The 26,432-nt window shown below is 49.3% G+C and overlaps 1 long non-coding RNA gene across 1 annotated transcript; it reads right to left on the reverse strand.

Moving 5' to 3' along the window:
- Positions 1–590: 590 nt before the first annotated feature.
- LOC115271402 lies at positions 591–26,432 on the reverse strand. The gene is made up of 3 exons (XR_003899951.1): positions 26,203–26,432; positions 16,727–16,805; positions 591–647 (listed from the first exon to the last, which is right to left on the reverse strand). It is a non-coding gene; the product is annotated as an uncharacterized LOC115271402 (long non-coding RNA).

A 26,432-nucleotide genomic window follows, 5' to 3' on the forward strand; every position in this document is an offset into this window, starting at 1 on the left:
GGTCCTGTCCCATGCGAGTCTCCCAGGTGTTTGGCTTGGTCCAGGCATGAAAAAGAACCACTGAAAAACATCCAGGTCATGCTGCCGTGAGCATGAAGCTTATTGTAAAGTCTTGGGGCCCAGTCCTACAAACAGGCACACAAGTCTCTTTACCCGAGTGAGCTCAATGAGCCTAGCTGCAGGTGTGACATCTCTAGGGTATGGTTTTGCAGGATCAGGTCCTTTATTAGTGCCCTGCTTGCAGAACAGATGCCAGAGATGAAACTCCCAGTGCCTGACTCTACTGACCAACCAGGTTCCCCCGTGCACCCCTATGTCATTACTGAAAGGCTGCCAGGGACAGACAGTGACCAGCCTCATGTAGATCTTTTGATAAAGTCCAAGGAATTTTTATACGATTTTTTTTTTAAAACAGACTTCAGCACTTTGTTTACAGAGCGCTCCCCAACATGCGCACGAGTGACCCTACAATAACAAATCCACATACCCACAATACACTTCCGATTGGAAGGAAACTTGCAGGTGAGCTGGTGTCCCATGAAGCAGCCCTGGCAATTGTTCTGCATTAAACATATGATTGTTACTTACAACATATTCGAACTCCAGATTAAAGTCCCGATTGTTTGCCTGAAGGTGCCTCTCTTCCTCTGTAGAGAAGAACACACACATTAGAATTCAGCAAAGGAGAACTTACTAGCCATTTGAGAAGGAGGAGGAGGAGGGGGATAATGAATAATGACAAGCATCAAGGAGCAGCAGGAAGAGGGGACTTTTAGGAGAGGAATGCCAGGGAGACCCAAGCTGGGTACTGGAACCCCAGTGCCCGGGCTTAGTGGTGTGTGGCAGAGGCCCCCCTGCCATGATGCTAGTGCGGAGCATTGGTATCACAGTGATGTGGCGTTCATTCACCAACATGTTCCAATCACATACCTCACTGTGGTCCTCGCACAGGCTGATCTCCTACCCCAACATATTAGCTTCCCTGGAGGCTCAGGATTAGTTCTAGACAAGTGGGACTCAAGCTCCCAACCTCCCTCCATAAAAATCTCGACATGCTGGTGCCCTAGGTCTATTGTTAATTCTGCACCACTACTGGTACTAGGGCAGGGCATCAGCAGTGTAATAACAATCAGCTCGCAGAGATGCTTTCATTCAAGGAACTCAAATGCTTTAAACAGTAATTCACTCATCCTTACACCCCTTTCGGGAGACAGAAAAATTCTTTTGCCTCATTTTACAATGGGGAAACTGAGGCACAGAGCAGTCAGCATGACTTTCTCAAGCTCACAGAGGGAGTCAGAGGCAGAGCTAGGAATAGAAAGGAGTCCTGGCTTCCGCTCCCCTCCTCTAACCACTAAGTCACACTCCCCTCCATAAAACGTTCCCCATTAGTCACTGGGCAGACCTAAGCTACACACCTAGAGAAGGCTATTTCAGAATACTTGCTGCATTCCTTTTATACAGTGAGGGCTGCTCTGAACCCCTCCTTGGGGATTCTGAGCCGAGTCCCACAGTAAATGCCGCAAAGAGATAAATGATCATAACGAAAATAAGAGATGCTAAAACCTTAAGAAAATCAACAAGCCAACAGAAATGCAGTAGCAGAGCGTGGGCAGGGCCTGGGAAAAGTGAAACAACATTCAGCTCCACGGAACAGCCAGAGCCGCATCACTCAACCAGACAGTGCGTGGTTAGACAGCCAGGCTCAGACAAGCTGCGTGCACAGAAGGGCGAGCTGTTACGAGAGAGGGTGTTACAAAGGAAATCCAGCCTAAGCATGGCAATGCTGCTGCCCAGATCCTCAGTGCCCAGCACTGTACACTTAGGAACCTGGGCAGCATCAGAGATGGTGACCACAGCCAGCAGCGCCCTACACAGAGGGCAGGGTCTGCCTCGTTGGATGCTGCAAGGTGGGGAGCAGCCCAGAGAGTTAGGGGAGCTGGCTGATATCCCCACAATGGGACCTTTCAACTAGGAACGGGGCAATATAGAGCACGCAGCACCGCAAAACCTGTGACACCTGCTGACATTTCGGAGAGGCTGAGAATAAGCTCCCAGTTCCCGGACTCCTCTCTCTCCTTCTCTTCAGCAGGGCCCCTGGGAGTAGCCTGCATGGGGACTGCAAAGGGGAGGAAGGCGCCAGTTCTGCAGAGGGCTATAGGGGGGCATGGAGAGCTCCATGCTTTCACTGGAGCCTGATCACAGCACAGCTAAGAAGCCGGGCTGCATTCCTTACTCTGCCAGCTTGGCCATCCTCAAGGTCACCCATTCTTCAACAACAAAACTTCAAAAACAGACTCCAACGAGAAACTGCAGAACTGGAATTCAATTTGCAAACTGGACACCATCAAATTAGGCCTGAATAAAGACTGGGAGTGGATGGGTCACTACAAAAAGTAATTTTCCCTCTGCTGATAATCGCACCTTCTTGTCAACTGCTGGAAATGGGCCACCTTGATTGCATTGGCCTCGTTAGCACTACAAAAGTAAGTTTCCCTTCCTTGGTATTCACCCCTTCTTGTCAACTGTTGAGAATAGGCCACTTCCACCTTAATTGAACTGGCTCGTTAGCACTGACCCCCCACTTGGTAAGGCAACTCCCATCTTTTCATGTGCTGTAATATATATACTGCTTACTGTATTTTCCACTCCATGCATCCGATGAAGTGGGTTCTAGCCCACGAAAGCTTATGCCCAAATAAATGTGTTCGTCTCCAAGGTGCCACAAGGACGCCTCGTTGTTTTTGCTGACACAGACGAACACGGCTGCTCCTCTGAAACCATTCCTCAGGCAGAAGCTCGCTAGGAGAGAGTGCCAGACGCTGGCCACGGTTGTTGTTTGGGTTGTGCTTTCCTTGGTGTGAGGTAGAACTAGACAACAGCAGGGCTTAGTACACCTGCCCCGGAAACAAAGGCAATGGCCACCTGAATCTCAGACTGGACGGGCAGCTGAGTCCAGGTCCCTACACCACAGCGCCGACTGCTCAGTCCGGGCCCAAAGCAGACTGAAAGCTTCTTGGGTTGCCGCAGGAACTTTAACACTGCTCATCATGGCTATTTCTACAGGCCATGGTTGAACAGGGATCTCTGTTTTTTGGGGACCCCAAGATGTTGCTCCCCAAAACAAAGGCAGCCAAAAGCAAAGGCCCCTTTCGGAAATGGCCCAAACCATTATGGTCTCTCCTGGCAATACTTGCCAGGGTGGAGTGGAGGGGTGCAGACACTGCAGGCACAACTGCAACAGTTACAAGACAAACAGGCGCCTCACCCACCTCCTCCATTCCATCCGAAAGCACAGGCCTCCGCCACTTGAGCAAAGAGAGAATCTCCATTAGCTGTATAGTGCCTATGACACCCAGGTGAACAGTTCATATTTTACCAGCGCAGGGCAGCAATGCACCCCAGCCAGTGTGTTATCTGCTATTGTGTTCCACCAGCCAACGTGGTCTGTTAGTAACCATATCACAATGACTCTCGAGGAGATAAGGACAAGGCTAAAGAGCTGGAAGTTGTGTGTTATCTTTTGCCCAAGAGGTGTGGCTCCTAAAGCAAACCAGCTGTGCCACTCCCAGCAATGACCTTTTTCCAGGCTGAACGGATGCTCCTGAACTGGCATTGCATATTGTTTTACAGAGTAAGGAACATCCTCCACATTTCTTCAAATTCCTCTCTTGGGAGTTCCAGACTAGTCACTGCCTATAGACAGCAGTTACCACCAATTCACACAGCAAATTACAACATTTGCTTTAACAACTCCACTTTCCCTGGCACAACAAGGAACAGGGGCCACTGAAACCTCTCCGATGAGTGCTATAAATAACTCAGCTGAATCCCTGTTACGGGGGGGAAATGATCCACTCTCCTCTTGGGTGTCTCCAGCTGCTGCGTGCCATATTCAGGCCTTTTCCCACTCCTGGCACCCCATAGATGGTCAACCACGCTTGGCAGATCTTGAGTGGCTCACTCCTCCAGTCTAGTCACACAATCAAAACGAACTCCTTCCACAGTAGCAAAGAGTCCAACAGAACTGTCTGTCTACCCTTCAGCCCTGGCTCTGTGCCCTGTAAATTCAGCCCTTTGCTTGGGCTCCCCAATGAGTCTTGTCCCTTTCTCAGGGTTTATACCACTTTGCTGGTGGCCGGGAAGGAACCCGGGAGTGCCTACTATGCTGGGTTCCAACCCAGGGACCCTATCCACGGCCGCCACGTACTGCTCACTGCAATTAGTGGCTGCTAGTTCCCTGGGCCTCTTCCCAGATCCCAGTTGCCAACTTTCACCCGGTAAATAAGCCCCCCGACTTTCACCATAAGCCAAAAATCAAACGAATCCCATTTCAAAACAAGGCCAAAACAAGCCAATCCCTAAGAACCCCCCCACTCTGTGTGACTAGATCCCCCGGGCGTGCAATCTGGGACTGGGGTGGGCCCGCTGTGCACCCCTGACTCTCTCCCCCCCTTGCCTGGAGCCAAAGAAGAAGCAACAAGCTACAAGCCAAACAAGCAACAAGCCACAAATTAGCCAACAAGCAACTCACAAGCCAATTAAACCAGAAACAAGCCCAATTTCCGTGTTTTTTCCCGCAGGTTTGACATGTCTGTCCCAGATGGACCCTTTGTCTTCACCCCTTAGCTCAAGGTTGAAGTTCTCAGGGTCTCTCTCCCCCAGCTTAAGCAAATGCAGTGAAATCCCATGGCTGGAGCGGAGAGCCGCACCATGCCGTGCCACATGCTGCCCATCGGATCCCAGCCAGAAATGACCTTCTAATTCTAAGGCCACGCAAATCCTTTTATCTGAGCCTGCTGGACTCTGATTGGCTGCTTCCATCAGGCCTCTCTACGCCTCCTTCCCTAGGCAGGTTGTAGGAGGACTGCAGGGCCTCCAGCAGGGGGCCACAAAGGGACCATCCCATCCCCCCAACTATGCCTGGAACCCACCACTTGGAATAACTGGCTACAGGTCTGAGCCCTGCTTATCATGCAGATGTTAATTCTGGAAACCTGTGGGAGGGCTAAAGCCTCAGCCGATGGGAGGTCATCTCTAAGCGACTTGTAACCAACTTTCTGCTCATAGGAACAGCAGCCACAATCATAGAATATCAGGGTTGGAAGGGACCTCAGGAGGTATCTAGTCCAACCCCCTGCTCAAAGCAGGACCAATCCCCAACTAAATCATCCCAGCCATGGCTTTGTCAAGCCGGGCCTTAAAAACCTCCAAGGAAGGAGATTCCACCACCTCCCTAGGTAACCCATTCCAGTGCTTCACCACCCTCCTAGTGAAATAGTGTTTCCTAATATCCAACCGAAACCTCCCCCACTGCAACTTGAGACCGTTATTCCTTGTTCTGTCATCTGCCACCACTGAGAACAGTCTAGATCCGTCCTCTTTAGAACCCCCTTTCAGGTAGTTGAAAGCAGCTATCAAATCCCCCCTCACTCTTCTCTTCTGCAGACTAAACAATCCCAGTTCCCTCAGCCTCTCCTCATAAGTCATGTGCTCCAGCCCCCTAATCATTTTTGTTGCCCTCCGCTGGACTCTTTCCAATTTTTCCACATCCTTCTTGTAGTGTGGGGCCCAGAACTGGACCCAGCACTCCAGGTGACTGGAGTCACTGGAAAGAAAGAATGAAAGTCACTGCTGGTGTCTGTGCTTCAGGTTACCACGTCGCTGCTGCTGAAAACAGTGACAAACACTCCTCCCTAGCATTTCAGTCACTGGAACCTAACCACATGTAACTGTGGCCCAGGGCCCAGGCCCTGGTCTAACCACAGCAACCGAGTCTCTGGGAAAGCGGCTGCTTTTCCCGGAGGGGAGATCTAGGAGCTAGGCCCCAGAACAACATCTGGAGTGAACAACATTAAACTCATGCCAAAAAGCAGCTATAAATATAGTGGTCCATCCAGTCTTCTGACTGTAGGGCGGTTGCAGGGAAAAGTCTTATGAAAGGTGACACTCGAGACCTGGCTGAGGCCCGTGGAAATCTGTCTGAATTATAAATGAAAGCGCAGATCGCAGTGCCTTAAACAGGCCGACGGGCGGAATCTGTGGATATTAGTTTCTGTGGCTGCTGGGGGGTAGGGGGTGGAGAACTGAATGGTTTTGCCAAGTTTTACACAAACTAAGGCTGACACCGGATGCATGAAGAGAGACATATCTCAGCCCCACCGAGCCTGACAGCAGAACAAAGACAACAGAGACTCTGCCAGAAATCTGTGCTCCACCTGTCCAACAAACCAGCCTCCGGAACCCTGGCTGCAGCCACTCATGCCAGGGGGCTGGATCGTCTCCTGCGATCGGCGTGTAGGGGGGAACTCAATGCCACAGCCCCCCATCCCCGGCACTGCAGGAATGCCCCATTGGTGGTTGGGGCAGGGTGGAGACTGGTGCCTCTACACGGCATCCTTCCAGTGGCAGTAACCTTTGTGGGGGCCCATCCCCCATACTGAGCTGTGAATGAATGGCCTCCCGAGGACAGACAGTTGCAACACAACTCCTTCTGGAGCCACGCTGCCAAGGAGCACTGGACATCTGCCATCCACAGGGTCACTGCAGCCCTGGTCCCTAAGGACAGGTGGGTAGAAAAGGGCCCAGCACACCTTTGGAGAGGTGTAGAAACAATAATAAACTAAGCACCAAGTGTTATTAATTCATTATTACAGTATTTGCTCACTACCCCTGAGATATGGAAGGTGTTTGGCAGGAGCGGCTCTAGCTTTTTTGCCGCCCCAAGCACAGCAGGCGGGCTGCCTTCTGCGGCTTGCCTGCGGGAGGACCCCAGTCCCGCGGATTCGGCGTACCTGCCGCCGAATTGCCGCCGAATCTGCGAGACCGGGGACCTCTCACAGGCAAGCCGCCGAAGGCTGGCTGACTGCCGCCCTCGCAGGGAGCGACAGGGCGCCCCCCACAGCTTGCCGCCCCAGGCACGCGCTTGGAGTGCTGGTGCCTGAAGCCGCCGCTGGTGTTTGGATTAGATGAGAATAGTGTGATGAAACCCCAAAAGAAACACTGACACCTGGCCCCCCCGACCCACCTCACCCCTCTGCAGACAGTCACATGCTGGTTCTGTTCACACAGAGAGATGCAGCGCTGCATCCGACTAATCCAGCCCCCAGAGGCACTACCATGTTACCGTGGGTAGGAAAATCACAACCCTTCGTTCAGATTGTTGATGGGATATTATTGCCTTAGGGAGATGAGCCTTGGTCAGTTGCTAATTGTTAGCATCATCCCTGAAACAAGGAGACAATTCAGGACAGCAGCCAGAGGGCAGCTCCAGGGGAGAAGATTAATCATTGAATAGCCACATTCTTAGGGGATGAGAGAGACCTGAGTTATCACCTGTGGAGAGGTTATTACAACAAACCAATGGGCAAAATTCCCACTTGGTGCAACAGGAGTGACCCCAGGTTACACCCTCGGATGAATCTCCCCATTCTGTACCAGCCACAAGTGCCAAAGAAACCAGGTCACATGTTTGCCGGGTTGGCGGGTGTCTCAGCCAATGATAGCATCTCAGGGCCTGCTGGGGAGAAACTAAGGGCAGCTTTGATGGCAGCGGTACAATTGGGATGTATTATCTGTACTACGGCAGCACCTGTAGAGATCACTGCACGAGCCCATGGTTAGACAGTCCCCTGCCCCCAGGAGCTCACAGGCCAAGTATAGAGCAGATAAGTGTGGCAGGAAGGGTTGTTTGTGCCCAGTTTACAGCCAGGAAGCTGAGGTACAAAGTGGTTACATCACCTCACACAGGCAGTCTGTGGCAGAGCCAGGACTGAACCCAGATTTCCTTACCCACAAGTCCACCCTTCGCTCTGTGATGGAGCGTTCGTATATTGCTCCAACCCCTGCTGGGTGCTTTACACAGCCGAGAGATCGCCAGCGCCTGCCCTGAAAGGCTGACAGTGCAAGTGGGCCGTGATGCAATGAGTGGGAGTAAGGCAGTTGGGAGGGGACCGGGAACGAAAAGGGTCACAGCAATAAAATCATGGGCTGTTCGGAGCAGCCACGTGCACAGCTGCCTGGCAAACACTGCAGGATTTTGTATGATTAATGACGACTCCCTTTTTGTGGGCACGATGGAAGAAAGGAGACTTAAGGACAGTGAGCGTGAGGGAGGGGATTCTTGGGTGTGCCTTATTAAAATTCCATAACAGGTAGATTTGCTAGCCTCTGCTGGAGTGTCCGCTCTCTGAATGCCGCAGAAGGCCAAATCACACTAGCTGCAGCTAGCAAGAGATGTTAAGAGTAACAAGAAGGGTTTCTTCGGGTATGTTAGCAACAAGAAGAAAGTCAAGGAAAGTGTGGGCCCCTTACTGAATGAGGGAGGCAACCTAGTGACGGAGGATGTGGAAAAAGCTAATGTACTCAATGCTTTTTTTGCCTCTGTCTTCACGAACAAGGTCAGCTCCCAGACTGCTGCACTGGGCAGCACAGTATGGGGAGGAGGTGAGCAGCCCTATGTGGAGAAAGAAGTGGTTCAGGACTATTTAGAAAAGCTGGACGAGCACAAGTCCATGGGGCCGGATGTGCTGCATCCGAGGGTGCTAAAGGAGTTGGTGGATGAGTTTGCAGAGCCATCGGCCATTATCTTTGAAAACTCATGGCAATCCGGGGAGGTCCCGGATGACTGGAAAAAGGCTAATGTAGTGTCCATCTTTAAAAAAGGGAAGGAGGAGGATCCGGGGAACTACAGGCCAGTCAGCCTCACCTCAGTCCCTGGAAAAATCATGGAGCAGGTCCTCAAGGAATCAATTCTGAAGCACTTAGAGGAGAGGAAAGTGATCAGGAACAGTCAGCATGGATTCACCAAGGGCAAGTCATGCCTGACTAACCTAATTGCCTTCTATGACAAAATAACTGGCTCTGTGGATGAGGGGAAAGCAGTGGACGTGTTATTCCTTGACTTTAGCAAAACTTTTGATACGGTCTCCCACAGTATTCTTGCCGGCAAGTTAAAGAAGTATGGGCTGGATGAATGGACTATAAGGTGGATAGAAAGCTGGCTAGATAGTCGGGCTCAATGGGTAGTGATCAACGGCTCCATGTCTAGTTGGCAGCCGGTTTCAAGCTGAGTGCCCCAAGGGTTGGTCCTGGGGCCAGTTTTGTTTAATATCTTTATTAATGATCTGGAGGATGGTGTGGACTGCACTCTCAGCAAGTTTGCAGATGACACTAAACTGGGAGGCGTGGTAGATACATTGGAGGGCAGGGATCGGATACAGAGGGACCTAGACAAATTAGAGGATTGGGCCAAAAGAAGTCTTATGAGGTTCAACAAGGACAAGTGCAGAGTCCTGCACTTAGGACGGAAGAATCCCATGCACTGCTACAGGCTGGGGACCGACTGGCTAAGCAGCAGTTCTGCAGAAAAGGACCTAGGGGTTACAGTGGACGAGAAGCTGGATATGAGTCAACAGTGTGCCCTTGTTGCCAAGAAGGCCAACGGCATTTTGGTCTGTATAAGTAGGGGCATTGCCAGCAGATCGAGGGACGGGATCATTCAGGCCCCAGGTCCTGATCACATGTTGTATCTTTGGAATGAACCGGTTTGTACCAAGTGTCAGGGATTTAAATTTTAAAAAATCCTAGAGCAAGATCCCCCTGAAATGTCTCGTTTCCTTTCCTACCTCCTAGTTCCTTGGGTCTGATCTGGAGCCCATCCCTACCGTATCTAAGTCCCTCCCATAATCAATGAAAGCAAAAGAGTCCTCAGAGGGAACTAGATTTCTCTCCCCCCTCCAGGAAGTCGATAAAAAGAGAAATATTGTTGCAAAATGTGAGCTGCTTTGGGCACAGTCTGTCTGTTTTGTGCCTGATACAGAATCAAGTCCAGCATCTGCACTAAACAAACATCAGATCATAATGGGAATTTGCAAATGTGGGTAAGACATTGAAGACATTCCAATGCAGGGCACTAATGCAACAGGAAATTCTGCTAATATTAACTGACGTAGTATCCAAGTACACGACGTACAAACGCCATCTCTTTCTATACAGCAGGCTTGTAGGCTCTAAATTCTAAACTCTTGACCTGCAAGGTGACTTGGAATTATTTCCTTCTTGGGATCAGTCAATGTTTAACCTGAAGATAAAGTGCAATATTAGGCCCTGCCCTCTTTAAAAGCAAACGTTTATATTATCCTCACCAGCAGGGAGAGATGACTGGAGGAGAAGAAATCACTCCAAATGGATGCCTTTGCTTTGCACTCTACGTAGCTAGAATGTAGCTAGGCTCTCCAGTGAAACAGACATGCAGCTCTGACTTCAACTAATCAGAAAGAAGGCAGCAGCACCCCAGGTTTCAGCCCAGTGTCCTGTGGCCGGGGGGAGAGATAGCTCAGTGGTTTGAGCATTGGCCTGCTACACCCAGCATTGAGAGTTCAATCCTTGAGGGGCCACTTAGGGATCTGGGGCTAAAACCAGTACTTGGTCCTGCTAGTGAAGGCAGGGGGCTGGACTCGATGACCTTTCAAGGTCCCTTCCAGTTCTAGGAGATGGGATATCTCCATTAATCTTCATCTAAATGCTTTAGAAGCCAGGGCTTTAATATAATTTGGTGCCAGACTCACCGATTGTCACCAGATATTTCCGGGCAGGAGGGATGAGGGCCCCTCTCACCGCGGGACAGGATGTGGGTTACCAACCCCATTTTGTTCTTTTCCAGGGCGCTGACACCAGAGCTCCCAGAGCGGGGGGGGAGCCTGGCACTTTCTCCTCTCAGAGGCAGGGAGGTCAGTAGACCGCTCACTGTGCTGTGGACCAGTCAGTGGGCCACGTGCCTGGCTGCCAATAACCCAGAGAAAACTCTCACCCTCAGGGCTTTATGATGAGGGACAAAGGCTGAGTTAACATCGCTCTTCCCCAGCAACGGGGCCAGCTCTCTCACTGCCCTGGTCCCTCTTTTCCTTTCTCTCTCACCTCCTGGGCCCTCCCCTGCTCTGAGAACCAGCAGGAGCCTCAAGCACCCTGCCTACCTCTTCAGAGTTGGCTCTATGCTCAGACATGGGGCTGGCACCTGAGGGCTTTGGGCTAGAGACTTTCCCCTCCCACCAGCTGTCTCCATATGTGCCAGTTCATGCCTGCTGGGTCCTGGCTGAGACAGGCAGCTCAGACAGAGGGCTAACCTGGCAAGGAGGTTGTTCCTGCCTCACCGTCTCCCAAGGCAGTGTCTGCTAGTGACCCCAACGCGACCTATAAGACATTGGCCTCACACAAGGTGACTAACCCCGTAGGAACGATCAGGGTCAAAGAGTCAGCTACGACCTGTTACCCTGTAACACAACTTGTGCTTAGCTCATATGGGGAGTATTACACTTATTTCCCTGGCATTGATTAATCAAGGCCAAACTCTGTTCTCATTTACATCATTAACTCTGGAATAACTCTCTGGGTATCAGTACAGTCAGTCCAGATTTACTCTGGCGTAACGGAGATCATGACTTCACCATTGTTTTCTTCCATTCTCTGAGTGAGTTCTGGATCCCCATCCCTCCGAAGTACGGTTGGCTGCAGATCCGAAAAGCTCTCCATTTGCCTTCTGTTGTAGCACTGCTGATTGGTTTCTACCTAAGCATTGCATCTCTCTGCTCCACCTCTATCAGCTTTGTCAAGTGCCAGCCACCCAGCAATACACTCTCCCCAAAGCTTTTTGTGCAACTGTTTGAAACAGTATCACATGTAAAAACCGTGTGTTATAGAGGTTAGTTTTAAACCATGTACACATACGTCCCTCCTCTTGTTTGTATAAATAACCCCGAAGTACAAATTCTCATTCAGAGCGTCTGTTTCGGTCTCACGTCTAGTTACTATTTAGCAGGACTGCAGTGACATGTAAAAGAAAACTCCACTCAGTTTGCTTAGGCCACAGCTCATAAGGCAAGGTATGCGTCTCGCAAGGAAGAAACCGTGAAATGGTTTTGACCCTAATGGGATGAATTTGACCCTAAGGGGATGAATCCAATTACACCAGTGTAACCCCTGAAGCACTCCCCTTGCTGAGAACAGACACTGTTTGTGACAAGTGTCCAAGTGAGAGACTCTTTGAAAAAGTCTCCTTCCTCCTTTGACATCCTGGTTCACTAATTCTACAGCTGTCTGACGAAATCCTACGGCCCATAGCTTCCACTCCCAATGGCATCGGGGGAGGTTTGCCGGCTTCAGAGCTGCAGGGTTTGAATGTTAGGGCTACATTCCATTCTCCTTACACTTGCGTAATCTGAGGTAACTCTTCACTGTCCCACGATGGCTTTGAGGCCAATACTTAAGCAAGATTCAAAGAGGGACTGGACCGTTCTATGGCTACCAACAATATAAAAGCTCCTGCACTCTTTGGAAGGGATATCAAACATCATACTTCATGGTTAAAAGCCAGTCTCTAACTCTGAGGGATTAGGATGAAAGCTTCATGGGAGGGCCGATTATCCCATACATGCCTATTATGGGGTTACTTGCACCTTCCTCTCAACCAACTGGTGTTGGCCCTGCTTGGAGACAGCACCCTGGACTGGAGGGACCCCCAAGCCTGTTCTAATCCGGTATCCCTATATCCTATGTTCATTGACTTCAGCGGTGTTACACTAGTGATAGCAAAGGGGGAATCAGACCCATACTGCTTAAAAAGTAAATGCTCTGTTTAAATATTAGTTTTTCTACTTATGAAGCCATTATTCAAGCAGGATGAAAACCGGTCTCCAAGCTCTGACCAGGGGCTTTCTTATTGTCAATTTCCAGCAAAATGTTCCAGCAACAAGAGGCTCAAAAACCTCATTGGTGAGTCACAAAGAATTCATTCCTGACCAGAAGGTCCCTTACCTTCTGACCGTCTAATGAGGGGGGGATGTTTGAGGTGGGAGGTGGCGGATGGAGTTTTCTGCTAGCCCCAGCAATAACCTTTAACATCGATTGTTTTGGGGTAAAAGTAAACATGCTTCATTCTCTTGAAAGTTTTAGTTTCACTCTTTATTTCCCATAAATTTGGTGAGAATTGCTGGGCTGAACCAAGCATGAATAAAAACAGGAAGCCGTAAAGAAACAAATCCCATTCATTCTAAAGAGTTACACATTAACTTTCAGGAAGCTGTTAAACCTCTTCTGAACTGTAAGGCCTAAATTTGGGAATACTACTTGCAACTACACCAAAAAGAGAAAAAAAGGAGCACTCGAGGAAGACAAGGCTGTTGTGGAGAAGCGAACAGAATTCTTTGCATCGGTCTTCACTGCAGAGGATGTGAGGGAGATTCCCACACTTGAGCTATTCTTTTTAGGTGACAGATCTGAGGCTCTGTCCCAGATTGAGGTGTCATTAGAGGAGATTTTGGAACAAATTGATAAACTAAACAGTAATAAGTCACCAGGCCCAGATGTATTCACCCAAGAGTTCTGAAGGAACTCTCATGAAATTTCAGAAGGACTAACTGTGGTATACAATATATTCTTTAATCAGCCTCTGTACCAGATGACTGGTGGATAGCTAATGTAACACTGGTTTTTAAAGATGCCTCCAGAGGCAATCCTGGAAACTACAAGCCGGTAAGCCTAACTTCAGTAGTAAAGAACAGAATGATCAGAGTCATAGATGAACACGATTTGTTGGGGAAGAATCAACATAGCTTCTGTAAAGGGAAATCATGCCTCAGCAATCTATTAGAATTCTTTGAGGGGGTCAACAAACATGTGGATATAGTGTACTTGGACTTTGAGAAAACCTTTGACAAGGTCCCTCACCAAAGGCTCTTAAGCAAAGGAAGCTGCCATGGGATAAGAGGGAAGGTCCTCTCATGGATCAGTAACTGGTTAAAAGACAGGAAACAAAGGGTAGGAGTAAATGGTCAGTTTTCACGGTAGAGAGGGGTAAATAACGGGGTACTCCAAGGATCTGTACTGGGACCAGTGCTGTTCAACATATTCATCAATGATCTGGAAAAAGGAGTAAACAGTGAGGCGGTAAAATTTACAAACTATATAAAATTATTCAAGATAGTTACGTTCAAAGCGTACAGTGAAGTGTTACAAAGTGATCTCGGTGACGGCAATGAAATGGCAAATGAAATTCAATGTCGATAAGTGAAAAGTAATGCACTTTGGAAAACATAATTCCAACTATACAAACAAAATGATGGGGTCTAAATTATCTGTTACAACTCAAGAAAGATCTTGGAGTCATCATGGATAGTTCTCTGAAAACATCTGTTCAATGTGTAGCAGCCGTCAACAAGCCTAACAGAATGTTAGGAATCGTTAGAAAAGGGATAGATAATAAGAGAGAAAATATCATAGTGACACTATATAAATCCATGGTATGCCCACACCCTGAATACTGCGTGCAGTTCCAGTTGCCGCATCTCAGAAAAGAGAAAAAATACAGAGAAGGACAACAAAAATGATTTGGGGTATGGAACAACTTCCATATGAAGAAAGATGAAATACCTGGGACTGTTCAGTTTAGAAAAGAGGCGACTAAGGGGGTCATATGCGAGAGGCCTATAAAATCATGGCTGTTGTGGAGAAAGTGAAGAGAGAAGTGTTATTTACCCATTCACATAACACACAAACCAGTAGTCACTCAATTAAATTAATAGACAGTAGGTTTAAAACAAACATAAGATACATAAGAAAGTTCTTCTTCACACAACGCACAGTGAACCACTGGAATTCGTTGCCAAGGGATGTTGTGAAGGCCAGAAGTATAAATGAGGACAAAAAGTTCCTGGAGGACAGGTCTATCAATGGCTATTAGTCAAGATGGTCGGGGGACAACCCGTACTCTAGGTGTCCCTGAACCTCACACTGCCAGAAGCTGGGACTGGATGACAGAGGATTAATCACTTGATAAACTGTCCTGTTCTGTTCATTCCCTCTGAAGCACCTGGCACTGGCCACTGTCGGAGGACAGGATACTGGGCTAGATGAATCATTGGTCTGGCCCAGTATGGCCGTTCTTATACCGCTTCGGACAGAGAGAAACGAACAGAATCCCTGGAAAGGCAAGGGAAAATGCCTGCGGTCTCAACACAATCTCGTGACAGAGAGTGAGGTATCCATCTAGGACCTATGGTGTGGAATGAGGAAACATTACGCCTGATGTGAAGCACTCCGTCTAACCAAGACTAAAGGCACCTGAGTGAGAGTAGCACACACCAAGGGCAGGTCTATACTTCAAATGCTGCAGCAGCACAGTTGCCCCAGCGCCGCTGCAGCGCTTCAGTGAAGACGCTATGATGTCGACCGGAGAGCATCTCCCATCAGCATAGTGAATCCACCTCCCCACGAGGCAGTAGCTCCGGCGATGTGAGAAGCCCTCCCATTGGCGTAGCGCTGTCCATACCAGGGGTTAGGTCAGTACAACGGCGTCACTCAGGGGGGTGGGTTTTTCAGTTCTAACAGTGTAAGTTCATAGTGTAGACCTGGGCCCAGGGATTACAAGATGTGTGAGCTTAACACATTCTCATACCTTCCTGTTAGCGACCTTTGCTGCTGCTCTTCTCTCTGACCGAGGTGGATTCCCTTAGACTCAATGGGTCCAGCTGGAAGGAGGTGTGCAAAGTGGGGAAGTTACACGTCAATGAATGAGTGACGGTCTAAGGGGGTCGAAGTTGGTGCAACGAGCATGGCCAAGGGGCTGACACTCATGTGACTTGCTTCTGAACATGGCCAAGGCATTTTGATTTCCCCCTCAGGTTCTTCCTTACACACTTCTTAATTTAAAAAACCTGTTGGTGGTTCCCATCCTCTGCTCCCACTAAAACACTTGTGGGAAAGAAGAAAAGGCCACAGGAAACTACAAGGGACCAGACTGTCCAAGCTCCTGCCAGAGAGCGGTTTGTAGCCTCATGGACCTAAAGAGAACAAGGTCTCTTCGCTCTCAGAGCCCAAAAGTCAGCAGGCAGAGTCTCTGGATCCCAGGGCCTCTATGTAAGGAGCCAACCTCCACTGCAGCATTGCTTAGCTGATGCCAGTCCTCTCTCAGAAGAGCTGCCACTGGCCTCCCTGCTGCACCTGTTCTGAGCCCTATTCCCCAGCCACAGCAGTAGTTGCAGGTGCAGAATGGAAGTTCATGCTGCTCCAAGCAGCATCCGTCTCTGCATGGATTTCCAATGGAAACTCCATGGGGTCTTGAGAAGATCACGCTGGGCAGACTGGCTGCTCCCTAGCTCCACTCCCTCTGGTCCCAGGCTCGGACTTGGAATCCCAGGGAGTGCAGGGTCCGGAGAGTCTCTGCTGCAGTTAGCACTCCCCAGCCTTATAGCTTTCAGTTTGCTGCCACCCCATGTCGCTCTCTCTGCTCCTCTCCCTGCCTCCTAGCAGGGAGGAGTACCTGGGTCATTGCCATTAATTCCACTTCAGCATCAAAAGGCTGCAATCGAGCCTTCACCTTCATTTGCCAGCAGCATGTTTTGTCAGCTGTTGGAGGGTGCAGTGCCACAGGGCTGTGTGCAAAAGGAGACAAGCCCAAGATTTTCCAAACCCAGCCATTTCCCGGGGTATAGTTCAAGCGTCACGGTTCTGTTTAAACATTATCTTGTTCACTGGGACTCAGTTTACAGCACCTCCCTGGGGGAGTTCCCAGCGCTGGAAAAGTAAACAGAATGTGGCTGTAACTAGACACCCTAGCCAACTCCACAAGTGTAGGATGTGCTCCCAAGCATTTCCGTAGGAGCCAGAGACTGGGGACTGTGTGTACATTCTGTGGATTGTCACGGACACTGGGATCTGCCTGGCTCTGCCTTACCTTTCAATTTCTTCTTTCCAAACTTTAATCCAGAGAGCGGCATCCCAAGAGTCTCTTTCAGTGCAATTCCATGGAATTTCTGGAGAAGAAAAGAGAAGATTATTTACAATGGGGATTCCTGCCGCACAAAAAATAAAGGTCTGCAGCCTTCAAATGGAAGAGTTCAATTCCTAAACAATATGACCAATGGCTGGTGATTTTTAATTACATAATCATCTCAGGTTTCCCAATCATCCTGCATAAACCCAGGTTACTTGACTGGGACATTTGGAGCCGCTCGGTTCCTGATCCTGCACGGGGAATATGTTTGGGTGACCAAACAGCAAGTGTGAAAAATCGGGACAGGGGGTGGGGGGTAATAGGTGCCTATATAAGACAAAGCCCCAAATATCGGGACTGTCCCTATAAAATCAGGACATCTGGTCACCCGAGAATGTGTCAGGTGGGAGACAGGGTGCAAAGGGCCTTCCTCCCTCGTGCCACCGACACTCACAGACATTGCCTTGGGGTGCACAGGTACGGCCTGAGGCTAGCACTCACAGTGACAGTTAGGGTTGCCAGTCATCACCACTGACCGGGCCATTAAAAGTCCAGTCGGCGGCACAACAGGGCTAAGTCAGGCTCCCTACCTGCCCTGGCTCCGCGCGGCTCCTGGAAGCGGCCGGCATGTCCCTGTGGCCCCTAGGTGCAGTGGTGGCCAGGGAGGCTCCGCGCGCTGCCCCCGTCCCAAGCGCTGGCTCCGCAGCTCCCATTGGCTAGGAACTGCAGCCAATGGGAGCTGCGGGGGTGGTGCCTGTGGATGGGGGCAGTGTGCAGAGCCACCTGGCCACATCTCCACCTACAGGCCGCAGGGACATGCCGGCCGCTTCCAGGAGCCACCTGAGGTAAGTGTTGCCCGGAGTCCACCCCCACCACACACCAGCCCAAAGCCCCCTCCCACACTCCGACGAGTCTCCGTTCCTGTGTGCTTGACGGATTTTGCCATGATTGATGTCAGGAATTGAGCCTTACCGAGCTAACAGGGCCAGCCTGGGAAGGTTGAGGTACTCCCCGGGTTGTTAGTAAAACAAGTTTTCTGGACACAACAACGAGGCAACGCCAACAAGCTCTCATGCTTTAGTGGGAAATGATTCCTCAAAATACAGCCACTGAGAACAAAGCCGCAGACTGTCACTGAAATACCCAGTCCCAGCGCAAAGCCGCAGACAACCAGTGTCTTTGCTGCAAGGGTCAGCATATTTGGTCACAGGATAATGTCCATTACTTTCAGTTCTCATGCATTTCTTCATTTTCAGCCCCCACCTATTCCACATGTTTAGGGTTTCTCTTTCATTTTTAATAAGAGCTGTCGTAGACAACAGGAATGAGCCAATACCCTTTGTACCCGAGTACTATTTCAATATCTCTGGGTCTGAGTTCTGCAGCTCCTATCCCAGCACAGCACGGATTTCTGCCGAGCCTGATATGGAGAAGCCTTGGCATTCAGTTCGTTCTGATTAAGTACCATTCTCTTTATACGCTTTGCCCCTCTGAGGCTGACTCACTCCCTGATCAGATGCCTAGCATGAAGTGAAGGCCTTGAGATACAAACACCCGTCCTTGCAGTCCAGTATCCTGATGCCAGAACTGCTCATGAAGGACACTAACAATGGTGACCTCAGAAAAGCTTCTAAATGTAGAAAGCTTGCCCCAAATTCTCCACATCCAGCCCTGGCTCATGTTTTCCACACCGCTCTGTGTGGTGCAGAGAAATCGAACCAGTACAGTATTTAATACAAGAAATAATGTTAAATTCAGAACACAAACTGCTAAAGAAGAAAATATAAACATCTGGCTGAAACAACCTCCAGAAATTAATTCCATGGGAAAGACCCTGACCCATCTCCCACTTAAGCAACAAGGGCCGCGGTGGGTGGGTGGGGATGTGTGTGTAACTTCAACAGGGAGAATCCAGCTCCCATTTGAGATTAATTCTACCACCAGTTAGCCATCCAAACCTATGTGTGCCGCAGTGAAGACACCTGAGGGGACAGGAACATCAGATTGTATATATTTTCTCCTTGTACTAAGAACTAAATAAAATGTATATGGCCCAATTGCCTCCCTGGTGTAGCTTCACTGGAGTTGCGCCGGGAATTAATTTGGTCTCCTCTCCCCTCCTGGAATTAGAGATAAACAGAAACAAAACCCCCAGATCCCTGGAGAAGCTTTGATCTGGATCCAGAACTTTCTGTGCAGATCCTCTCTGCCCAAAATGTTAATGCAAAGTTACTCCTGAGTAGCTGTAACTCATTAAGCCTGGGACGTAAAAAAAACCCCACAGCAGCTATCACTTCCTCCATCCTCCCAACTCCCATACAGCATCGGCATCACACACAGAATTAGGATGCTCTATTGCTCACCATACCAAGCTCAGTCACTGATTGACCAGAGTCTGCATCCTGAGGGGTGGTGGGTTTTGTTTAATAGCGGATTAATTCTTCTCCTGCTGCTGCAAAGAGGCTTCAGCACTGCATTCTGCACACGGTCTAGCTGGGGTCATTCAGCTCCCCCCGAAAAGAGGAGTTCCACAGTCAAAGACCATTGACGCTGCCTCTGCATGTCTCACTGTGGAGATTGCTAAAAGAACAGGAGTACTTGTGGCACCTTAGAGACTAACAATCCATGAGAGCAGCTGCCTTGGTGGGGAGAGGGAGTGTCTGTGAACCAGGTCCAAGCCTGCGAAAGTCTTAAAGATAAGAGCCAGGATCTAGACCAGGGGTTCTCACAAGACATTTTTTGGTGGCCTCAGAGTGCGGCCACCAACTCTCACCGGTGGTCGCTCGGACAATTTTTCCTAAAATACTTTAATTAACGTTAGGAAAAACAAATAAATAGGCACATGTCCATGTCCAAATCATTGTAATTTATATATGTGGGGTTTTTTTTTGTAGACTCAATAATAAAAATAATGTACAGTCGTCTCAATTTTTTACTGGATCTAAAGAGAACAGAAACAAAAGAAGGTGCTGTGTCTTTTTTGTTGTTGTTTCTTTTGCTTTTTTGGTTGCTTTATTTTTAGACTTGCTAGATAGTAGGTCGGCTGCTGTGAAAACTGCTATTTATATGTTTGTTAATATCACTTGTCACAGCAGACTTATTAGCTAGCTGGGAGGCTGCGAAAAGTGATATTAACAAACATGCAAATATCACTTTTCACAGCAGACTTACTCAGCCCTAGAATCATAGAATATCCGGGTTGGAAGGGACCTCAGGAGGTATCTAGTCCCACCCCCTGCTCAAAGCAGGACCGATCCCCAGCTAAATCATCCCAGCCAGGGCTTTGTCAAGCTGGGGGACAAATTAAGCCCTGGATGGAGAGGTGGGTAGGGAGGCAGCGGGGGTCAGGAGCATTGGGGTGGGAAGGTGGCGAACCTGGAGCCAGAACCCAAAGCCCTGCGGTCAGAGCCCGAAGCCCCATAGCTGGAGCCTGCCACCCACCACCCCAGGGCTGAAGCCGGAAGCCCAGCGCCCTGGGAAGCTGGCTGCCTGCTCTTCTGGTGTTTGTGGCTCCAGAGGGGGACACGGCCCAACCCTTGCTGGCGGCCCCACGGGAAGGGCCACTGCTTTGCCCCGCCCCTCCCCCATCACTGCCCAGTAGGCTGTGGCCACAAGAAAAGCCCCACATTTGAGAAACGCTGATCTAGACTCTTTCAGGAGTATGACGTTATTGACATAATCTGGGACCATATAGAACATGGTTGCAACCAAAGTCCTGTAGTGGCACCAAATCTTGTATAAAGGGGGTCAAATGGGGTGTCTAAGACAAGGTTATGGTTTGCTGGTTATGATTATGCTGTCTATATGTGTGTATCAGTTTTGAAGTTGAAGTTATAAATATTGGCTCTAAACTGTCTGTATTTCAAACTTATGCTATGCTTCTGGGAAACACCCCAGACAAGTTGGTGTTAGCTCTGCCTAGCCTGCTTGATGGCCCTGTAGTAGATTGGGGCCGCGGTTCGGCCCTCAGCGGGGCTGTGGGGTAGCCCACCGCCTCGCTACAGTCAGAAAAGAGCCCCGAGCCCTCAATCAGGGTGGGGCAGTAATCACACAGTCAGGCAAATACCCAGGCCCTTAAGCAGGGGCTGGGTCAGTTTGTGGCAGCCCAGGCCCTAAGTCAGGGTGGGGCAATAATCAAATAGTCAAGCAAATACCCAGGCCATTAAGCAGGGGCTGGGTCAGTTTGTGGCAGCCCAGGCCCTAGGTCAGGGCGGGGCAGCAATCCAATAGTCAAGCAAATACTCAGCCTCTCTAGGCCAGGGAAAAAGGGGGAGTCTGCCACCCAAGGAGTGGGTGGCAGGGGGGACACAGGCCCTCCCACTCCACTGTGTCCCAGCCCGGGGCCCTAGCAGCGACGGACGTTCTCTGCTGTCAGTGGGGATCCTGGCCGCAACACACTGACATCGGCTCTGGCAGTGCAGCAGCCAGACTGGGGTCGGCTGCCCCCGGGCTACTTCCACACTCCCCCTCGTAGGGTACCTGGGCCGTACTAGTGTCCTCGGTGCTCTCCACCAGCATCGGTTCCTCCGGGTAGGTAGCGAAGGACAGGCTTGGCTCCTCCTCGGGGTAGCCGGCACGGGGCAGGCTGGGCCAGTCCTCCTCGGGGTAGCCGGCACGGGGCAGGCTGGGCCAGTGCTCCTCGGGGTAGCCGGCACGGGGCAGGCTGGGCCAGTGCTCCTCGGGGTAGCCGGCACGGGGGAGGCTCGGCCAGTCCTCCTCGGGGTAGCCGGCACGGGGGAGGCTCGGCCAGTCCTCCTCGGGGTAGCTGGCACGGGGGAGGCTCGGCCAGTCCTCCTCGGGGTAGCTGGCGAGAGGTAGGCTCGACCGGCCCGGTGAGTCAGCAGGCTGCTTGGGGCCTGCGGCTGTCTCCCAAGCGGGAGCTCGGCCCGGGACGTCTGCTCTCTCCGCCGGCCTGGGCTCCACTGAGCTCTGCAGGCGGGCTTTTATACTTCCGGGTCGGGGCCGTGACCTTGGAGGGGCGGGCGCCGGCCCCGGTGGCTCCACCCACGTTGGTAGTAGGGGAGGTTCGGCCTTCAGCAGGGCTGTGGGGTAGCCCACCGCCTCGCTACAGGCCCATTAAGGACCATCAGCTATACAATTGACCCATTGAGAGAAGGCAAATACACCTTGTAACTCAGCAAAGTATGCAGGGACTGGCCCATGTGACTCCAAACTCCATTTTGCTGTAATTTTCCACAGTAAGGACAAAGAGGTGTTCTTACACCTGGAAAAGACTATAAAAAGGCTGATGCCTCTCCTCCATCTTGTCTTCAATCCTGCTTCTTACCTCTGGAGGGACTTTGCTACAAACAGAAGCTCTACACAAAAGACTGAGGACCCATCCCAGCTGGGGATGTATTCCAGAGACTTGATTTGAACCTGCAGTTTATTCTATCACTGCTATAAGCCTGAACCAAGAATGTTGCCATTACTGTATGTCATTGATTCCATTTAACCAATTCTAACTCTCATCTCTATCTTTTTCCTTTTATGAATAAACCTTTAGTTTTTAGATTCTAAAGGATTGGCAACAGCGTGATTTGTGGGTAAGATCTGATTTGTATATTGACCTGGGTCTGGGGCTTGGTCCTTTGGGATCAGGAGAACCTTTTTTCTTTTCCTGGGGTATTGGTTTTCATAACCATTTGTCCCCATAACGAGTGGCACTGGTGGTGATACTAGAAAGCTGGAATGTCTAAGGATTGCTTGTGTGACTTGTGGTTAGCCAGTGGGGTGAGACCGAAGTCCTCTTTGTCTGGCTGGTTTGGTTTGCCTTAGAGGTGGAAAAACCCCAGCCTTGGGCTGTAACTGCCCTGTTTTAAGCGATTTGTCCTGAATTGGCACTCTCCGTTGGATCCCGCCAGAACCGCATCGCTACAAGGAGTAAATGTACTCTGTGTTCTTTGCTGCTTAAGAGGCAAGCTGCTATGTGCTGCATTAGCCAGAGTTGCCTTTTATCTTCAGCCCCAGCTCCAGTGAGCTACAACAGTTTCATCTAAAGGCATGGCTCACTGGACCTAGTTCCTGGATCAGGAAGGGCAGAGTCTCCTGCAAACTGGATGTGGAAGAAGGCACTTCTGCTCTCCTGCCATGCGGGCAGGGGACTGGACTCGATGACCTCTCGAGGTCCCTTCCAGTCCTAGAATCTATGAATCTCTGCATGTCAAAAGTGGCAACGAGTCCAATCAGCTCCGGAGACTTTGCACTACTCTCATGATCAGAGGGCAGGTGTCCAGGATGAAGGGTGTGGTCAGTGTCTTGGCCAGCGCCTCACAATGTAAATAGCCATGTGATATTTGAAATACAGAGCACATGCCATTTGTGCACATGAGAACTCTCCACAGCAGTTTAGTCTCTGCATGTGAATGGGACACGTCATCGGATGGTTTTATTTGCATCTATCTGATGAAGAATCTATAAACCTTCACAAACTTTAGAACAAAACTATCCTTCCATTAAAATACTAAATAGCTAACCAGTAAATATTTAGAGGGCTGAATCCCAGGCAAAGTGTGTAGCCAGTGAGAGCCAGAGCAAGTCCAAGGCAGCTGGTGGGATGTGCCAGCCAACTGATGTGAGTGAGGTAATGCTGTACACCATGAGAAGAGGCCCTGAGCTTGGAACTTCCATCAGTATCAGCGGGGGTGGGAAGGATTGTTGAGATTTTGCAAGAAATTTTTGGAGTGAAATAGAATAGGCAAATTCCCAACTCATTTTTTTAAATTCTTTCCAAATTAGTTTACCCACCTATTAAGTGGGCACAATACTTGCCTATAGTTGCTGCAACTAAAAAGACAACATTTACCAGCAGGTGTCACACACACCGTGGTCTCCAAGACACTGCACACTTTCCTGTGTTTAGGAGAGAAGAAATCTGTGCTGTCTAGACACCACTCTAGGGTAATGGTGGGCAGGGCTGACTTTGTAATGGTGCCGCTATAGTTAATGCTTGTATAAAGCGCTCCCTTTGCAGATGTGAAGTACTAAAGAGTTCAGCCAACTTGTTCAAATATTGGTGCCCAGAGGTAAAGGTGGATTCGGTTCTCTCTCTTCGGGCACTGAAATTGGAAAATTTTGGCCTTCAAACAAAATTAAAAGCTAGTCGCCATCATTGTAGTGTGTGAGCACCTCACAACCTTTATTGTACATCTCCTCACAGAATGTCCCGGAGGTAGGGCAGGGCTGTTCTTGCCATTTCGCAGATGGGGAACGAAGGCACCAAGAGACGAAGTGACTTGCCTACGGTCACACAGGAAGTTTGCAGCAAAACAGAGAATTAAACCCAGGCCTTCTGCGCCTCAGGCTAGCAACCCGATCACTGGACCTCCCTTGCTGCCTTGGGCTGAGGCTGGGTTTGACTGGTTTCAGCCTGGAATAAGTTCTAGGAAACCTAGGTGATGAATTCTGCAAATGGGACTCATGCTGGAAGTAGTGACCCAACCTGCACTCTAGTAGCACTAATTGGCAAGTTGAAATATTTCCTAGAAGCCCAACAGGTTTTCCTTTGAATCAAAAATAGGGCAACCAGACAGCTCTGCTGAGGCTCTGAGAGGAGCCAGCCTTTCAGTGATTACATTTTGAAGAGCTCTTCAAAGCTAAAGGTTTTCATTGGTCCCTTCTGGCCTTGGAGTCTTTGTGATCATCTAGTCTGACCTCCTGCATGGCACAGGCTATAGGACTAGTCAGGGCCGCCCAGAGGATTCAGGGGGCCTGGGGCAAAGCAATTTTGGGGGCCCCTTCCTTAAAAAAAAGTTGCAATACTATAGAATACTATATTCTCGAGGGGGCCCCTGCAGGGCCCGGGGCAAATTGCCCCACTTGCCGCCCCCCCCGGGCAGCCCTGGGACTAGTTTGACTTCCTGTGTAACCCAGGCCCATACGACTGCCCTCCATTAATTTCTGTTGGAACTAGAGCAGACCTTTTAGAAAAACATTCTGTCTGGTTTTTTAAATGGTCAGTGATGGAGAATTGTTCTTCTGGTTAATGACCTCCACTGTTAAAAATTTGCACCTTATTTCCAGTCTGAATTTGTCTAGCTTCAGCTTCTAGTCATTGGATTAGGTTAGACCTTCGCTGCTAGACTGAAGAGCCCTTTATCAAATTTCGGTTCCCCATGTAGGTTCCTATAGACTAATCAAGTCACCCCGTAACCTTCTCTTTGTTAAGCTAAATAGATGAGGTCCTTGAGTCTCTCACTCTAAGGCAGGTTTTCTAATCCTTCACTCATTCTTGTGGCTCTTCTCTGAACCTTCTCCAATTTATCAACCTCCTTCTTCAACTGTGGGCACCAGAACTGGACAAAGTCTTCCGGCAGCGGTTACCCCAGTGCCAAATACAAGGTAATGTAACATCTCTACTCCCAGATAACATTCCTCTGTTTATACATCCAAGGATCGCATTAGCCCTTTTGGCCACAGTGTTGCCCTGGAGCTCATGTTCAGCTGATTTTCCACCAGGACCCACAAATCTTTTTAGAGTCACTGCTCCCAGGAAAGAGTCCCCCATCCCGTAAGTGTGGGCTGCTTGTTTTGTTGCTAATGTATAACTTTACCTTTGGCAGTATTAAAATGCATATTGTTTGCTTGCGCCCAGCTTACCAAGTGATCCAGATCGCTCTGTATCAGTGACCTGTCCTCATTACTCACCATTCCCCCAATCTTTGTCTCATCTGCAATCTTTACCAGCAATAATTGTAAGTTTTATTCCAAGTTTTTGATAAAATGTTAAATAGGACAGGGCCAAGAACCGATCCCTGAGGGAGACCACTAGAAAGGCACCCATTCGATGATGATTCCCCATTTATAATTATATTTTGAGACCTGCCAGTTAGCCATTTTTTAATCCATTGAATGTGTACTATGTTCATTTTGCATCGTTCTGGTTGGGTTTTTTTTTTAAATCAAAATGTCATGCTGTACCAAGGAAACTCATAAATCTGTGTCCATATGAAAAGACCTAGAGCCCTACAATGTGCCAAGAAAATTGCTGGGAAAGAGATTCAGTCAGTTATCTGTCACAGTTTGAAGTAATGACCCAATATCAGCCATCCGTTTCCATATAAAATACTCCCTAAACTGACACAGATGGAAAGCAGTACTGATTTGCACTGAACACATTTGAACAAGCTAGTGATGGTTTTCATTTTACTTCTTAACAGCTGCGGAGAGAGATTTTTGCAGAAAGAAAAGCAGACTGCACTTTCCTCACTGTGAAACAATTCAAACAATAGCAGAGTTTCCCCAAATAGTCTGTGTTTAAAATCATGCAGAGTTCAGCTTGCTCCACCCAGCAATTCTGCCAACTTAGTCCTAAACTCCCCTCAAAACCAACACATTTTGGTCGGACTTTACAAAGCTTCCATGTCTAAAAATGCAAACTTTCTACAGCTGAAGCTGACAGAAAAACAAAGAAGGCAAAAGAGAGCATTAAATCTTACCCTGGAAGGCTTTTAAAAGTCACAGCAACAGTTACTGCCCTCCATAGCACTCGAATACACTCCTCTCTTCTCATTTATACGCTGCTTGATCCCCTCCCGAGATCAACTTAACTCCTCTGGTTATTGCACACACAGGATGTGCAGCTAGGAAAGCAAAGTTGCTCTAAACTGGGAAACAAGCACTAGAGGGTTTGTCTCCGATGTTAAAATCCACTGCAGACCCGGTTTGC

The sequence above is a fragment of the Terrapene carolina genome, unplaced genomic scaffold, assembly GCF_002925995.2.
Source record: "Terrapene carolina triunguis isolate 2854851 unplaced genomic scaffold, T_m_triunguis-2.0 Scaffold998, whole genome shotgun sequence".
NCBI lineage: Eukaryota > Metazoa > Chordata > Testudines > Emydidae > Terrapene > Terrapene triunguis.